This window comes from Cyprinodon tularosa, unplaced genomic scaffold (assembly GCF_016077235.1).
Source record: "Cyprinodon tularosa strain WSP-4 unplaced genomic scaffold, ASM1607723v1 ctg1105, whole genome shotgun sequence".
NCBI classification, from domain to species: Eukaryota; Metazoa; Chordata; class Actinopteri; order Cyprinodontiformes; family Cyprinodontidae; genus Cyprinodon; species Cyprinodon tularosa.
In genome coordinates this window covers 130500-148682 of record NW_024037900.1, presented here as the reverse complement: position 1 = coordinate 148682, position 18183 = coordinate 130500, and the positions used below count along the sequence as shown (strand labels likewise).

Below are 18183 nucleotides of genomic sequence, written 5' to 3'. Positions count from 1 at the left end.
CCAGCACCGAAGCTCCAAGAGGACTCCTGTCTCTAAGCCGGAGTAATCGACCTCCACCTGCTGGCATCCGAGATATGGAGAGATATTTGTGCCTTTGGTTTGCCACCACTGGTTAAAAGACAACTGGAGTGTTAGTGACTCCAAAAGGCATAACCAGGTACTCATAATGCCCTGTAGGGCTGTTGAATGCTGTCTTCCATTCACCTGCTTCACAAGTGCGTAACCAAATGGTATGCATTGCAGAGATCCAGCTTAGTCAAAATTATGGCTTCCTGAATCTGGTAAAAAGCAGAGTTTATCAGAGGAATCAGGTAATGATTCTTAATTGATATTTAAGTCCTTTATAATCTCTACAGGGTCTAAGTGAGCCATCCTTCTTTTCCACAAAAAAGAACCCCAGCAGAGGAAGAAGGATCCATGCCTTCAGAAAGTGAGAAATATACTTCCTCATAGCCTCGGATTCAATGGCCAATAAGGAATATAACCTCCCTCTAAGGGGCATAGTCCCAGGCAACAACTCAATCCCACAATTGTAGGGCTGATGCACGGGCAAGGCAGTGGCCCTGCACTTGTTGAAGACTTCCTTGAGCTCATGGTAATCCTCTGGAACTTTTGAAAGATCTAGATAATATTCCTCTCCCTCCTTCTCCATCAACTCTTCTGGCTAAGAAGAATTTGAACAGAATCCAGAGCCCGACAAGGAAACGCCACAGTTGCAATGGAAGCGGAGTGAGGAGCTAATCGAAGGCTCGCTGACATTAGAGCTCTCCGTTCTATGCAACTTTCAATGAGACATAGATGAATCTGGTTGGCCAGTTGCCCATAGAAACACGTTACTTGGATATAACAAAACCGAATATCCTCGGAACAGCTCCAAATGACACAAAACTAATATGAGTGAGTAGAACATGATGTAATAACGTAAACTCAAGGGGCCAATGTAAAAAAAAAAAAAAACGGTGTACCCCTTTAAGGGCAAGTGTTACCTTTGGCTACTGCTAGACCTGTACCTTTCATGTCTAGTGCACCTAGCGACCACAAGCACCGAAGCACTGTGGCATAAGTCAACAAACAGTCAGCTGGCCAGCCTCTCGTGTCTTTTGATTGGGGACCTCGCTAGGTGTCTACGTTCAGTTCGGAGGGTTTAAGAAATGCTGCTGCTCTCTGGATAACGCCGCTGTGGCAGACCAGACGGCACGACGCGGAGGACCAGCTGTAGAGAAAACATAATCCTTTTCACATCCGACTTTTTCTTTCACCAATGAATAAACTCCTTTCCAAGATCGACTTGTTTTTCCTCACGCATGATCCCTTTCTCTTTTTTTTAGCCCCCTCTGAAATTTTTATCTTTTTCCTTGCCTCAGCCATGACCAGTAGACAGTCGGAAAATTAGTAGAGCAAAAGCCTTCCCTCATTGACTATATTAGAACCTGTGGTCTTAAAGCCATGTGTTCTTTCAGGTCACATGATTGTTGTGTGGTTAAAATAAACGTTGAAAGAAAACACGGGACAACTGGCGTACGTTTCTGTTCAACTGTATTGAATAACCCCCGTTCTCATACAATGCTCTGCCTTATATACCAAGGGAGTAAGGTTCCCCCTAGTGGTCACATTTGGTATAACACGTGGCAGGTTTTATCACAAACACTGGTTAACACCACATCCCCTTTACTGGAATTTATAAAGAAGATGATTACTCTTATTTTAAGTTTGCTGTTAACCTGAGAACATTGTAACCAACATATTCGTTCAACTTACAGGATTTTCTTTCCTTTAACCTTTCAAGATAAAAGATTCATTTAATTTCAAACGTCTCATAACACCAGACATTTAGCATTCAGCCACATAACTGACATAACATAAACAGTGTTTTAAACCAAACACAATCTCTTTTTTTTTTTTTTTTTTTTTTTGATTGTTATATACAGGTAAGCATTTCACATTCTCTTTTCCATTTCACAGGTAAGTATATGTTTCTTTCTTTCTTTTTTTTTTTTGATCGTCATATACAGGTAAGCATTTTACCTTTAAATTACGCTTATTATTTTCACAGGTCAAGTCTGTCCGGTCTCTTTATTTTTCTGCCAGACCTGGTTCTTGTGATATGAGGTGAGCTCACAGTTGGTCTGACTGCTGAAGGAGTCTCTTCACCTCTGTCCACCTTGAGTGGCTGCTGCTCGCACTCTGACCTCTGCTCTGGCATAGGAATCAGGTGAGAGCGGTTCCGCTGCAGTGTCCCCTGTGATCCAGCGACCAGGTAAGATCGTGGGGTGCCGTGTGCGGATGTTACCGTACCTGGCTCAGCTGTGTCTGTGATCCAGACGCCGTCACCTGGTGACAGCTTACCCAGGTCTCGTGCTCTGTGTCTGCTGTTGTAGTGTTGTGCGTCTGCTCGCCTCTTCTCCCTCTCTTTCCGCTGAAGGTCGCGAAGGTCTGGAAGTGCTGGCTGTAACCTCTCTGGCAGGACCGGCAGAGTGGTGCGCAGGCGCCGTCCCATGAGCAGCTCGGCAGGGCTGTAGCCGTTGCTCAGGGGTGTCGCTCTGTAGGCCAACAGAGCGCGGTAGGGATCACCGGCTTTCTTAAGCAGGCTCTTCACGGTTTGGACGGCACGCTCGGCCTCACCGTTGCTCTGGGGGTACTTTGGGCTGCTGGTTACATACTCAAAACAATAGTCACTGGCAAAGGCTTCCATTTCATGCCCAGAAAATTGTGGCCCATTGTCACTAATTAGAGTCTCTGGAATGCCGTGACGTGCAAACATTGATTTGAGGTGTGTGATCACATTAACAGATCGTGTGGGGCTGAGTTGGGCAATCTCAATATAGCGAGAGAAATAATCAACTACTAATAGGTAAGTTTTGTCCTTCAGCACGAAAAGGTCTGCACCTACTTTCTGCCATGGCCTATCAGGTAGTTGGGTTGGCATCAGGGACTCTTTTGGGTTGGCCCTCTCCTTGATGCATTCTCTGCATTTGAGTACCAGCTCTTTAATCTGGTTGCTCAGCCCTGGCCACCATACTGTTTGGGTAGCCCTCTCCCTACACTTCACTATGCCCTGGTGCCCCTCGTGTATTTAATCTAACACAGTGTCTCTCATTGTTGCAGGAATGACTAACCTTGTGCCCTTCAGGAGTAGTCCGTTTTGCACAGTCAGGAACGCCCTCTCGTGCCAGTAGTGCTTGGTGGGCCCCTGTAGCTGGTTCCTGTCCGGCCAGCCCTCCACGCAGTATTTCATCACCTGCGCGCAGACGCTGTCGCCCTGCAACTGTTTGCGGAGCTCTGTGAGGTACCTGTCGCTGGTCGGGAGGTGCTCCAGCACCGCTTCGACGTATATGTTGGTGTCCTCCATCAGGTCGTTGTCGCTGCTTGTCACTGCATTTGTCAGTGGGGCGCGTGAGAGTATGTCAGCTGAGGTAAGGCTTTTCCCAGGTGTGTGGAAGATCGTGTAGGAGTACCTCATCAGACGCATTCTGAATCTCTGGATTCGTGGTGGCAGTGCGTCCAGAGCCTGGCCTCCCAGCAGGCTCACTAGAGGTTTGTGGTCTGTTTTGAGTTCAAAGTGCACTCCAAGGATAAAGTCACTGAACCTCTCACAGGCCCATGTCAGTGCCAGTGCCTCTTTCTCCAGCTGGGCGTATCGCTGTTCTGTGTCGGTCAGCGACCTGGAAGCATACGCGACCGGTAGCCACGCTTCTGCCTTCTTCTGTAGCAGCACGGCTCCCAGCCCATAAGATGAGGCGTCTGCCGAGATCTTGAGTGGGCTGTTTGGGTCGTACAGCTGGAGTACTGGCGCTGTGGAGAGTTCATGTTTGAGGCTGCGGAAAGCACGCTGCTGGTCGTGCCCCCAGCACCACATGTTCTTCTTTGAGAGCAGGGCTCTCAATGGCTTGTCCTTCTCAGAGAGGTTGGGGATGAACTTCCCGAGCTGGTTTACCATCCCCAGGAAGCTGCGAAGCTCGCTGATGTTCGTCGGCTCCCTCATGTCTTGGACTGCCTTTGTCTTCTCTGGGTCTGGTTTCACCCCCTCAGCTGAGATGATGTGCCCCAGGAACTTTACCTCTTTTCTCCCGAACTCACACTTTGCCATGTTCAGCATCACACCGGCCTTTTCTGCCCGCTCCAGGACTGCATGCACGCTGCTGTCGTGCTGCTCCTTCGTGTCCCCCCAGATGAGGATGTCGTCGACGTGGCAGACGACGCCTTGCAGGCCTGCCGTGACCTCAGATGTCATCCTGTTCTGGAAGTGCTCCGATGCTGAGCTGATCCCGAAGGGTAGCCTGTTGAAGTGGTACCGCCCGAATGGCGTGATGAAGGTGGTGTACAGTGCTGAGTCTTTTGAGAGCGGTATCTGCCAAAAGCCCATGTTTGCGTCGGGTTTGGAGAAGTACTTGGCCCCTGTCAGCATGCCCAGGGTGTGTTCCACCGATGGCAAGATTAACTTTTCCCTGCACACTGACTCGTTCACTGGTGACATGTCCACACATATCCTCACCTCGTTGTTTTTCTTGGGAGCCACCACCATGCCGCAGCACCACTCGGTTGGCGCCTCAATGCGGCTGATGACGCCCAGGCTCTCCATCCTCTCCATCTCCCGCTTCACCTTGCCCATGAGAGGTAGTGGTACTCGCCGTGGAACTTTGAGAGAGAAGGGTTTGGCGTCCGGCTTGAGTTTGATGGTGTAGGGCTTCTGCACCAGCCCCAGTCCATCGCAGAGTTTTGGGTACGTCGTCCTCACCGTCTCCTGGTCGATCATGTCCATCCGCGCAACCAGGTTGAGCCTCACTGAAGCTTGCCTGCTCAGTAGCCCGACGTGTAGATCTCTGACGATGTATATCCTCTCTGTAATGCTCCTGTCCTTGTAGGTGAGTGTTTTGGTGACTGATCCTAGCACATTCAACTTTGCACCACCAGGGCCATACAGCTGTTTCATGGCGGCTTTAATGTCTTTGGCACCGGGCATGGTACTTTTGTATACTGTCTCTGGTATGGCTGTTACATCAGCGCCCGTGTGTATTTTAAAACTCACTTTGCTGCCCCGTAAGCCTATGTCAGCCATCCATGGTTCTTCACCTGAGGACACCTCACCTAGAAACAGTCCATCTGTGTCCTCGGCTAACTCATTCACAGAGCTGATGAGTCTGCATACCTTGCCGTAGTGCCCTCTTTTGCCGCAGCTGTGGCATTCAGCGTTCCGTGCCGGACACTGAACCGCAGGATGAGATGGTGATTTTCCACATTTGTGGCATGCCTTGTTTCCCGTCGCCGTGTGAGTCGTTGCTTTTGCATGTCCCGTTTTTAGTCCTTTAGCTTTGAATTGCGTTGCGTTCCGCTGCTTTCCTTTAGCTTTGTGCAGTGCATCCATAGCTACTTTGCTAGCAGTGCTCATCTCCCCCCTCAGGTCCGTCTGTTGGCGCCGAACTTCCTCCGACTGCCTGGCATCTTTATAGAAGTTTAAAAGCTTACATAATTTTTTCCTGTGTGGGGCACAATATCAAAGGCTATTTTTGGGCCCCAAAGTCCTGGCGGTGTCCCTGGCCGAGACGGTGAGCAAGTGGGAAAAAAACGCAAGGGGCAAGTTTGTGCGACAACGGAGGGACATGAGGGCGAAAAAGAGCGGAGATTCAGGTGGAAAAAGTGTCCCAACATTCCCTTGCACCTCGCTTTTCTAGCTGGTCCATCTTCATGAGTCGTTTTCCACAATGGCGGTCATATAAACAAAACAAGCTGGTAAGGTACCAAACAGGAAATATAGTTTAACATATAGTGTAACATAGTATAGAGCAGATGTAGATTTATCCAATCAGAGGCCTCCTGTCACCTACAATTTCAGAGAGTTGCACCAGAGTGTCTGCTTTAACTGCGACACACACGCAGACAACCTGGTTTTGGGGTATAAATCAGTCTTAATCATTTAAGCTGCTCCGAGTTTCTTTCCGACCATAAGCTGGGCCCTACTGATTGGCATACACACTGTGACAGGGGGTTGGCGGCATCATTCTGTTGTGATGACAGGGAGCGAAAATGTGCTTAGCAGGCAGAGGAGAAACCGGTAAAGTTTGTTGACAGATTCTAAGTCATCAACCATGCCTCTATCTCTAAAACAAACGTCTGTTACTAGAGCTTAGATCTCTGACTTTCCTATTTGGAGCCTCCTACTAAACACACCTTTTTACAGCTTGTGGTGGGAAAAAATCTCCTATTAATATTTAGTTTAAAAATATTTGAGCCATACCAACTGAAGATTTCCCATGGTCTCAAAAACATCAGTTTGTAATCTCTCGCTGACCCCTGGAAACAATAAGTCAGAAGTCTTCCATCCTTCATCTACTTGGATTGAGGCCATGAATTAATTCCAGCTTGATCAGAAAATAAAATGCTAAATAATTATTTAACTATATGGTCCAGTTAGATAAATGGATGCCTCCAAAAAATAGTCTATTTTTCACCCTTATTCCCGTTTCCAGGAAAGACAGTTGGGTTATCCTCAATTCCGTGCAAAACCTCACTAACCTGCTAGCTTTATTCTTGAAAAGCATTTACACTCCAATGCCTCCACTTGGACTTCCAACAGGGACAGCATAACTATCTCCAAAATGTCCATCTCTTTGTACAGCAATGTACTAAACATATGAACATTGGTGATACCTGGCCCTTAGAGAGACTTAGAGAGACATATCCTGTAAATTTCAGCCAGCCTGGAGTCGTTTACTTTGCTGATGATGACAACACATACAGTCTGCAGCTGTTTGAAGAGGTGAGGTGATACATCTTTAAAAGTAAAACTCTGTTATATGTTTTAATGAAATGCCTGCTTTTACGATTAAAGCGATAGTTCCTGTAATTTTCTGGGAGTAATACGTATTTCTCTGCTTTCATCTAACAGAGGAGGTACACGAAAAAGGTGTCTGTGTGGCCGGTGGCATTTTGTGTGAGGGATACGAATCACCAAAAATAAATGCCCTAGGCAAAGTGTATGGTTTTAAAACAAAATTTCACCCAACCCGACCTTTTGCCATAGACATGGCTGGGTTTGCAGTGAACCTTAGCCTGATTCTGTCCAAACCTCAGGCTAACTTCCAGTTGCAAGGGGTGAAAGGAGAATATCAGGAGAGCAGCTTACTGAAGGAACTGATGACTCTCAGTGAATTGGAGCCTAAAGCTTCTGTTAGGTTTAAACACCAAACACCTTATTCAACCTGCACAAAAGAAAGACACAGAGAATTGAGTATAATTTACTTGCAAGGAGAGGGGATCAGAAACTGCATTCAGTTACAATCTCCAACCCACTCTGAATAAGTCTCTGCTCTCCAAGCTTTTTATTAAGGAACACCCTGGCTACACATGTGGTTCCGACTGCTAAAAGGGAGGGGGGGGGTGAAACCAGTCGGAACCAGAAGTTCTGTATAACATCATACAACATCATAAGATAAGGAGAGCTTCCACTCCTTGTCTGGTGCTAGTGTGTACAGTTCTCCGTGTTCTCTCCTTGACCCCGACTGACCTTCAGCATTCCCTGGACACACTAATAGCAAGCATTAGTAAAACAGCAAGTAAAACATTTCAACACTCTGTGTAATATAAGCAAACAGGAATATACAAATGTGTAAGTATGAATGTATAAGTATAATATGATTAAAGTAATATGATTAAAGTAGAATAACTTGTACAATTAATCCAACAGCTTCAAACTGCACTAAGGTAAGAAAAGTGATCTAAATGCTAACAATGACTTTTACAGATCCTTCTACAGCTTATAACAATGTCCGTTGGTTGGCCACAACCATTTTGTAGGGTGACCAAACGTCCGTATTTCCCGGGACATATCCGTATTTCACGTCCTGTCCCGGGCGTCCCGAGTTCTTTTTTAGAAAGTGAGGAAATGTCCTGATTTTTTAAATCACCTTAATTGGACCATTAAATTTACAGGCACTAGGGCACTGCGCACGACGCTGTGTGTGACATAATCCCTGAGCCGCGTCAGTGCGGGCAGCCCTGTTCTGTGAAAGTTGACACACAAAGCAGGAAAAGAATGAATACTGAGGTTTTCGAAACTGTTTGTTTATTTATTTATTTTTTTTAAAGTTAAAGTGAACAAAGACTACACTCACAAGAATCCAGAGTCGAATAAATGTTCCAACAGCCGGGAGCAGGAACAAATAAAATCAAATGTAATGATAGAAACCTTAGTCAGTTAAATAACCTGCTGCTGTCATTCTGCACATCTCTGATGTTGCTCCTATTTTCAAATATCCATCACTGTAAAAATGTCCATAGCTGCATATTGGTTTTTAATTCTCCAGTTTTATATTGTTAAAACACTTTACAGAATTGTATTTTTTTTATATTTTAACTCTTCCCTATGATGTTATTCTTATACATTTTTCTAAGGTCCACATTTGTGTGACCATTTTCAGTAATCTTTCTGCTGCTGTAAATTTGCCCATTGTGGGACAATAAAGGGATTTTCTATTCTATAAAAGGGTTAGAAATATATAAATAAATCTAAACAATGTATGTACAAAAATACATAACAAAAAATACTTAGTTAAGCATATTGTGCAAAACAGCAATAAAAAAATTAAACTTCTATCAGATTTATAGTCCCCACACTGCAGATCTATTAGAATCTGTCCTTAAATTACAGCCAAACTCATTTACACAGTAACAGATTAAAACCTTTAGATAAACCAAACATTACCGCCACATATCTGACTCTATAACCATTAAAACAACTATTTTCATTCATTTCAGATGGAACTATTCACAGACTGGATTATATTAAACTGAACTTCCAATATTCACCACTGTTCGGCGCCCAGTAACATTTCCTCTGATTACGGAGCAAATCCCGATGATGAGACATTAATTCTTTCATTGTGCTATTTATTCATTACAGGAATTGTTAAGCTTTTTAATGAATACATTTTGAATAAAATTATCGTTTGTTATTGGAGTTATTGCTGTTGACTTTTACTGAAAAGCATTTTTAATAAATCAACTGTAAATATAATGTTATTGTATGATTGCGTAGGCCTATGTTAAGTGAGTGTATGCCACAGACATCTCTATGCATGGGAACAGAGATCCCCCCGCTCCAAGGTGTCCTGGTTTTCCCAAATGAAAATATGGTCACCCTACATTTTGTCTGTTTGTATCTGAAAGTCCCACAGGATCTTAGCTCTATCATTCTCCACTACCTTGGGAGGTGGTTCCCATTCTGATCTGGGGGTCTCCAGTTTTGTTATGCACCAATGTTTCTGTTTCCTATACCAGCCACTTGGTTATGATATTCCATGTGTTCCTTAAGTGCCAGTATCTTACACCCTCCTGTGAGATGCTGGATTGTTTCCGGGGCCGCTTTGCATAACCTGCACCTGGGATCTTGCCTGGTATGGTAGATCTGAGTCTCTATTGCTCTCGTGCTCAAGGCCTACTCCTCTATGCCATGATCAGAACTACACTGCAAAAAAAATAAAATCTAAATAAGTCACTTTTTCTTAAAATAAATGCATTTTTACTTGAATTGAGGAGGACAATTGCTTTGTCTTATTACAAGTGCTTATTATCTAATTTTCTTATTTTAAGAGTAAACATTTTAATTCCATTGGCAAATCATCTTATTTACCTACTCAAATTAAGGCTAAATATACTTAATTTAGGAATTATTTTACTTATTTCTAGATAGTTTTTGCAGTGTACTGTGCTGCTTTTAAGCCTAGCCCTCTCAAGTCATTGGTAGGATTTGGTCATATAAGCCACGTCAGCTATATATTGATGGTATATTGTAGGTATTTGGATGTTGCGGCTTTCCTTGTGACCTCTTTATGGTTGCCATTTGCCTGTGCATGCCTGAGGCAGTATGGAGGAATATTGACACGTTTTTTGTGGACTTTTATGGACCTTTCTGTCTCGGTCACCATAGACCTCCATTATTTGAATGTCAGCAGACAGCAAGAAGCCTCCCAGATCTCCAGATGCATTTGAGATATCAAAAAAGTACTCCAGAGTGTTGTTCAGCATGGGGGTGAGTAGAAAATGAAGGCTAATCACGTTTTGGGTGCACTATTCCTTTAAAGCAGCTGCTATTGGTACTTACCTTGAACTTTTCTCTCTTTTCCAGTGAAGTCCTGGACCAGTGCTTCTGTATCCATTTTTATGTAAGTGCCTTGTCTGTTTCAACACCGAGTCAGCCGTGGCAGAATCTTATTAACCCTGAGCATCCCTCTGGCTCAGATGATGCAAAAACATTACCAGCAAATGATTTTGGCTTTGCAGTTTCTTTAAAGATGAATACCGTATGAAATTCTTTGAAAATTGATACGGCTGGTAGCAATACATTTTTTGTCTCATATTGCTGAGCTAACATTTCATAAGTAAAGAACTAAAGACATCTAACTTTGTGACGCTTTCGCTCGGCATAGACCTGAGCTGTGGCTGGATCGTTACAGTACACTTCTTTAAAAGAATGAAAAGGCAAAATGGTCACTATATTAGACAGTTATGTCAGGATGTATAAGCATCTGACTGTTAAGTGGAATAGGTTATATTTAAAAATTCATCCGTGCCTCGTAGCAGAAAATATGAATTTGACCTCTAGCGTTGTTACTATTTCATGCTTTAGAGTACAAGACATTTCCATATGTCTTGTGTGAATTTGTTGAAGAGTCAGCATTTCATTACAAAGTTTAGGTGCTGTGGCTTAGTTGGTCAAAGTGCCTGTCTAGTAAACAGGAGATCCTGGGTTCAAATCCCAGCAGTGCCCTTTAACTAAGCATCCACAATTTGCTGGTCATGATGTTCAGTCTTCTTGTAAAACATCTTTAAGAACCTCATGGAGAAATAACATCTAGCCTTCATATTTCTGAGTTGGTCCTTCTCAGCCATCTGCAGCTCAATGATAGGAACCAGTTTGTTCATATGGCGGCACACTCAAACTTATAAACACTAATTTCCTTGTCCTGGTTCTTATTTACCCAGCAAACATGTCCAAATTTCCAATGCAGCACACACACACACACACACACACACACCCACACACACGTCATGATTTTATTAATGTACCAGTAGTCTTATTTGCGAGTAAACTTTTAATATATAAATATGGGTGAGATTAGATCCATCTGAGTGACCGTCTCATTGCGTCCCTGCGCATCCTAGAGGAGAAATGGGCTGGTGCATGCTCTCGTACGCATTTAATGTGCTTTTTTTAAGGGGGGGAGAGGGCGAGTCTTTTAAAAAAATTACTGAAAATCCTCCACTATACCTTTCAGTTAAAATTCTGCTCTGTTTCATTATAATGATTTAGCTCGTCTGAGAGCTAAGAGCTGTTCCGTTTACAACCATCTAGTTTTGCCGTTACAATTCAGCTTTTACGTGCAGAACAAAAACCAGTGCTCCCTCTGCTTTTCATTGGTTTCAGATTAAAATGTTTTTTGAAAGGAGCTAATAAATCAATTATGACAGAGAGTTTCAATCTAAAACTGAACTAAATACTCAGCAGCATTTTTTTCTCCTGCTCAGCTCTCATGGTTCCTGCAGATTTTCTTATAACTCCTTATAGGATTCTTTAAAATCAGCAAAACTGACCATTTTATGATCTGCTAAATTATCAGTCATGATTCAGAAATTCATCTACATTTCAAATATTTAATAAAGTAAAGATGGAATATCAGAGACTTATTTTCTCAGTCTTAATAATTTCCATTCTGTGATTTTATACAATCTCAAAGTAGTTAGGGATAAAGTGAGATCAATCTTGTTTCAGGTCGCTTTTCTTTGTTTAATTAAACATGAACTATAGTGTAATAAGGTCTGTGATCAGTAAAAATAAATTGCTTTCAGTTTCAGGAAGCCTGGAATTAAAACTGTGCTGTTCTCATATTATAAAAGCAGAATTTAAAAGCCTGACAACAACAGGAAGACTATACATCATAAAAAAGTGTTGTTTGTTTCCATATTTATCAGAACTGCCTGGTAAGAACACATGTCAATGCAAAACTGAATATTGTGCTGATGATAAACTTACAATCGAGACACATTTTCTTCCCCCTTTCCTTACTTTCACCCTGATTTGTGAGCTTTAGCATCAGAGCCATTAAATAACAACCTATGCGTTCATCAGGCCAGAGGAAGCATATTCAACAGGCCATAATATTTTAAATAACGTGAATGCATTAAACATAAAATTCTAACAAATTTTGTAATCAAATAGTCTTTTCCATTTGACATCCAGCACAGAAAGCTGCGGTTCGATAAATACCGTGAAGCTCTGATACTTTCCAAAACATTAAAAACACTTCAATCATAATTCAGTATTGTTCCAAACTGCTATAACCCTTCTACCAGCATGGTTGCAACAATGCATTCATCTAAATTAATCTGCACAACGTGGAAACACAGTTCAAGATAAAAGGAACTGTTGAGTAAAAAGTGTTGAGAGGCTCCAAACGAAGGTCATGAGAGATAAGAATGAGTCACACAACCTCCTTCATGGCATGAAGGGGAGGACATTGTTTAGAGGAGATGCAGCTGGCCAGTGGAAGAAATATTAATCTAACAGCGAACGGCCTTGATGAACTTAAGTTGTTTTTCCTCTAAATGTTCAAGTGTGAGAAAGTTCTTTATGTAGGGGGTGGGTTGGTTCCCCTGGGGGAAGTGTGTTTTGGGATTTTGTAAGATATAAATGTATGCACTGAGCTTTGCCTCAGCCAGAGCTCTATCTCTCCGTCTGAGGACGTTAAATAAATTTGAACCTTTTTTCTTGCAAGAAATGCCTCTGTCTCAGCTCCCCAACTCAACAGAACGTTTTAGTCTATAAATATCAGGAAGAAAAATATAAAGACGTATTATCAGCTGACCGCTCAGAGAGCAGGCAGGGCGTGAACTTCACTGTTGACATAACAGTAAATAAAAACACAACATAGACATTTTTTAAGCGCACACTGTGCTAAATGAGTCAATCTTATCAACAGCCAAACTTTCAGAGGCTGCTGGATGAAATGAGTTCAAGAGACAAGCAGGAAAGTTGACACTTAAAGATGAAAGGAACTCTATGTGACAAAGGTGGCTAACCTCACAACCACAGTTTCATCCAGACCAATAAAAAAGGTTAAAAGTTTTGCCTTTATAGTCGATACCTGGATGCTAAACTTGTTTTAAACATCAGAACCAACACTGTTTAAAACATATAATCCAAAACAGTAAAAAAACCATGAAAGAGGAGAGTTTGCATCTGGTGACAGGCTGATATAAACGCATGTAACCTGAATATCAACAGTGGTGTTATTATTCTAATAACAGAAGCAGATGTGAAAAAGCAGGCAAACCCAACAGCAGTCCATACTTGTCCGGTTTGCACCCGTCTCTGTGCGAAGGCTCCAGCCGCCCTCCTTCTCCGATGCTCTTCCCTCTTCTGCTGGATGCGGGCATCCAGCTTGGAGATGGTTCCAATCCCCAATATGGAGTCCTTAATCCCCTACCACACCCCAAAAAACACAAAAATCAATCATAGATTTAAATTCCCCCAAAGTTTTCTCAGAGTTGGTGGAAGATAATTCAACTTGTTCACCCAGCTGCTGAACAAACAAAAGTGATAAAGTGAGTCAGGCTTGACGTTCTTGGAACCGGGTCGGTAGGAAATTATAAGGTTAAACCTCGAGAAAAACAAGGACCAACGAGAATGGCGAGGATTGGATCTCTTGGCAGACTGGATGTACGACAGGTTTTTATGGTCTGTCCAACCCAGGACAGGGTGTTCAGCACCCTCGAGCCAATGTCTCCACTCCTCCAGCGCTAGCTTAATGGCTAGTAACTCTCTGTCACCAACATCGTAATTCCGCTCTGCTGGAGAAAGTCTGCGTGAGAAAAAGGCACAAGGATGAGTTTTTTTATCTGAGTCAGATTGTTGAGACAAGACAGCTCCTGCGCCAGAGTCAGAAGCATCCACCTCTAATATAAATTGCTTAAAGGGGTCAGGTTGAATCAAAATGGGAGCACTGGAAAAAAGGGCCTTGAGTCTGTTGAAAGCCACATCGGCTTCTGCCACTGCATGAAAAGTGGGATTTTCGTCCCCGTAAACCCCCGTAAACTCCCGCAGATCTGCCTGATTTTCGTCAGTTTCCGACAATTTGCAACCCGTGCTTGTCCGCGTTTGTCATGCCACAAATTGTCGGGAACGGACCATGACGTATGTGGAGAGCGATCAGCTGTACTAATGGCCCTAATTAGCATATGAATGCAGCAAACCCGCGCGGCTGGCCAGGTCTGGCTTGAATAACCTACTCAGTATTGTCTGAAACCACTATTCTCAAACAAATGAAATCGCTCGTGATTGGCAGCAAAACCACACGTGGCCACGCCAGGCTTTAATTTTCTTACTGAGTATTGGACGGAACCACTTCTTTTTAAACAAGTTAAGTCGCTCGTGATTGGTTGGCATATATATATATTTACATATAAATTTACATATATATATTTATTCATATATATATATATTTATTTATATATTCATATATTTATTCATTCATATATTTATTCATTCATATGGTGTGTATTTATGTTATCCTACACTACTACACAATTATTATGCTACCATCAAGGACATGAATGAATTTATACAGGAAATGAACATTTGCCAGGAAGCTGTTTATGCAAAGAAAGAGCTTTATTAAAACACACACACAACTATATACAACGCGTATCCAAACACATGCGTTTCTAAAAAATTAAAAGTCCGTGAACGGTCCGTTTGCTTCCTCAGGGTTGGAGGTAACTGGCAGCATTCCCTCCGAGGCAGGTCCGATGTGCAGACGCCTACTGTGCGTGGCCCTGTACTTCGGCATCGCTTCTAACCGGGACTGCAGCTTAACTGGCCAGACTCCGAGCAGATTGCCTCCGCACGCAGCGTGTTGGCTGGCTGCGTATATCTGAAGCTCCTGCGTACCGTCTCAAAATACGTCTTACAGGCAGCTGGAAAACAATTAAATGAGAGTGGTATGAATAAAAAATCAAACGCAAGTCACAGTAACAAGGAAGGAGAAAACATTAAAACAAGTCACTTACACACAATGTTGTCTTTATCAACATCGTGCAAATCTGGACTTGCTGATATGACTCCGAGCAAATAGGAGGTCTGTGAAAACAAAATGTACAGCTATGATCGGTATCCATGTCCTTTTACCGCAGAATGAAAGCATATTCTTTAAATCTTACCCTTGCTCCGGTTCATAGCGCCTGCAATTAGTCTCCGAGTTGTGAAGATGGCGTACTGCTTCCTGTGAATCACAAAAAATACACTTTAATACAGTGGGCACTGGTTGGAAATGGACGGTTTCCCGCATGATTCCTGTGTGATTCCCACGTGAATCACGATGTATTTCCTGAGGCCAGTTTTTTTATTTCAAAAAGAACTGCAATGTACCCGGACAACCACCAGGCGGCACTTGGGAACTTTTTTTTCCTCTTAAATCCAGGCTGTTATTTAGATGCTGTCTTTAAAGCAGGTTTATTGGGGATCTTGGTGTGATATTGTGCTATTTTATGATGTTTTTGATTAAAATAAAGTTAATGAATTAATTTAACATAGTGACTGCATTATCTTATTTCATGAAAATTGTTGCATACTGTATGGGAGCAGTTATAGATACACCCTGCGACCTTATCTGAGAACTGTTTATTTCTATTTATCTCTATTATTTAATGAAAAATTATTATAATTAATCTTTTGGCAAAACAAATAACTGAATCAATAAAGGTCTGTGGATCATCCGTCCATTCGGGAGGGAGGGGGGTTCATGCAACGTCATTCCATCACCGGTATCTCGGTATCCAATCAGCTCACTGACTTGAGCGTTGATCAAAGCCATCTCTGACAAAAGCATTGAAACACCACTATTTATCAAGACGGTCTGGCTGCAGCACCGCAGCTGTCAGACCAGTTCCGCTGCAGGCGCCTGTCACAGGCCACCTCCACCGTAGAGCCGGAAATAAACAAATTTAGCCACGCCCACCTCCCCCCAACCGACATCACCTTCTAGACGGAGAAGAAGGTTGTTGAACACGCGAGACTCCGCAACAATGGTAAGTTAATTTCTTACTTTTACCGCGAAGCAAAAGATGTCTGGCTTTCATATGCTTGTCAGCAATGTATCGCTGTAGCGTTATATGTAAAGCACGTGCAGTTACTGAATGTTACAGTCAGTGATGGGCAGTAGCGCCGCTACATGTAGCGAAGCTATTAGTTTAACTAATAGTTTAACGGAGTTATTTGCTGGACATTCACGCATGAGCCTCTATTCTGCCTCTCCTGTCTGTGTCTATGAAACATGCGCATGCTTACTGCAGTGGAACTCAATGAACGACACCCGCAGCCACACACACAGGGTGGAGACAGGAGCAGAGCGCCTTATCTTCAGAGATTTTGAAACTTGTTGAAGCCTCTGATAAAAAGTACGTGTTCAGATGTTTTACGGCTTATTTGCACAGATAAGATTTTTTAGGTATGGAGGAACAGCTCTATCATGTATAAAAATAAATACATAAATAAATAAATGTTCAATAAATAAATGAACATTCTATTAATTGCCCCCCAAAATACAATGAATAAAAATGTAGGTAGAAATTAAATTATACAGTGAGACATAAGTGTATATATCTCTTAATTAGCTTCTTTATTTTTTCACCTTTTTTGTAAACAGTTTCATTTCTTACTTGAATCGACTGTTTAATTGAGGTCTGAAGATGTTTTCTTTAAGGGAGACCCTAAAGAAATAAGATGCCTTTTGTAGGGTTTTGTTTTCCCTAGAGATGTCCATTGAATGCAAACTCATAGCCATGTCTCCATGTGTAGAACACTACACAGCACCTTTAATTTGGCTCTAATAACATCAGATTGTTTATCTACTAGTAAATACTTTAGTTTTTTTTATTATGCTGATCATAAAACAATTTTTACACTGTGTTATGTCATCCCCATTTCAACAAATGAGGTTTTTTTAGACTAGAAGAGTTCTGCCTTTTAAGACAGGAAAGTATAGCAGTTAAAGTTGCTACTTGAGAAAATACTGAACCATAGAGATAAAAATAGCCCTGTGATTCAAATTATAAATTGTATTTCGAATAAAAATGAGAGAACTAGGGGTGCTAAAAAAACACATCCTCCAAAGACAGATATTTACATGGGAATGTGGCAGATAATTAATTGACATATTACTGATCTTGCTGGATTTTATTCTGCTTTACTTCCATAAATTGCAGGATCTTCTTTACTTTATCTTTGCCAGAAGATTTAAACTTTAAAAGCCTTGCCCTCATAATTTGCAAGTTAATTTATTTTTAAAGAAAATATAAACGCTGCTTAAGCTAATTCAAATGAAATTAAAAGTAAAATAAGTAGCCAACCTTATCACTGTCTGTAACCTACTAACACGGTAAGGAAAGCATCAGATGAGCTACCTGAGAAACTAACGTTACGTTTCCCCATTTTAAAACCAAACAAACATGGCCGCTCATCCTGCTGATCAGCTCTCTTCACTGCCATTGAAGGCTCCAACGTGTTTTCTTTTCAGGTGCTGCGTCATAACAGTGGTGCTTCTGTGCCATGTTCATTTGTTTTTAAAAAAGTTGCATGTTACGATTTTTTTCACTTTAAAAAGCGCAGGCTATTTTAATTATTGTGATCAATTTGCTCCGTCAATCCAGGCACATGTGCGCTTCATTTGCAGTCTGGACGCTGAGGGTAAACTCCTCACTAAAATCCTGCGGCTCTGACTGCAGCGCTGAGAGGGATTCCTGTGGGAGAGGGAGAAAGGGGTTGGGATTGGGGAGGCGCCCCACGGCAGGCAAAAGCCGCCAGTGACACCGTAAAAAGTCGCCAGATTTGTCGCTAGTCGCTTTTTTGAAAAATAGTCGCTGGAGGGGTCTGAAAAGTCGCTGAGTTGGCAACACTGCAACTGCGGCGCTGACTCGCTCCGCCATATTTTTTTTCTTCCCCCGGATGACGGCGGCGGCGGATGACGCATTAATCGTGCGACACAACTAATCGATGATTAAATTCGTTGCCAACGCTTTTAAAAGTCGATTTTTATCGATTTTATCGATTCGTTGTTGCAGCCCTAATACATTTATGTCTCACTGTATAATTTAATTTCTACCTACATATTTATTCATTGTATTTTGGGGGTTAAT

The 18183-nt window shown here is 42.4% G+C and overlaps 1 non-coding gene and 1 pseudogene across 1 annotated transcript; both read left to right on the top strand.

The window, feature by feature from the left end:
• LOC119791753 overlaps nt 1-18183 on the top strand; it is an 88419-nt pseudogene that overhangs the window by 43600 nt on the left and 26636 nt on the right.
• trnat-agu lies at nt 10689-10762 on the top strand. The gene has a single exon. It is a non-coding gene; the product is annotated as a tRNA-Thr (tRNA).